Below are 227 nucleotides of genomic sequence, written 5' to 3'. Positions count from 1 at the left end.
GGCCCAGGATCGGACAGTGTTTCGGTCTGCTGTGCATAGGGTCATTATGAGTTGGTGCCGACTCGATAGCACCTAACCACAACAATAACATTAAGTTTATAATGATCCCGTGTGTGTCAGATGAGAACTGTTCTCCATACCATTGTCAGTGGCTGATTTTTCAAAAGTAGCTCACATTGTCTTTCTTCCCAGTGCCTATGGATGGACTTGAACCTCTAACCTTTCTG

The sequence above is a fragment of the Chrysochloris asiatica genome, unplaced genomic scaffold (genome assembly GCF_000296735.1).
Source record: "Chrysochloris asiatica unplaced genomic scaffold, ChrAsi1.0 scaffold00411, whole genome shotgun sequence".
Lineage (NCBI taxonomy): Eukaryota > Metazoa > Chordata > Mammalia > Afrosoricida > Chrysochloridae > Chrysochloris > Chrysochloris asiatica.
The sequence above is the reverse complement of the archived record's forward strand: the minus strand, read 5'-3'. Positions refer to the sequence as shown.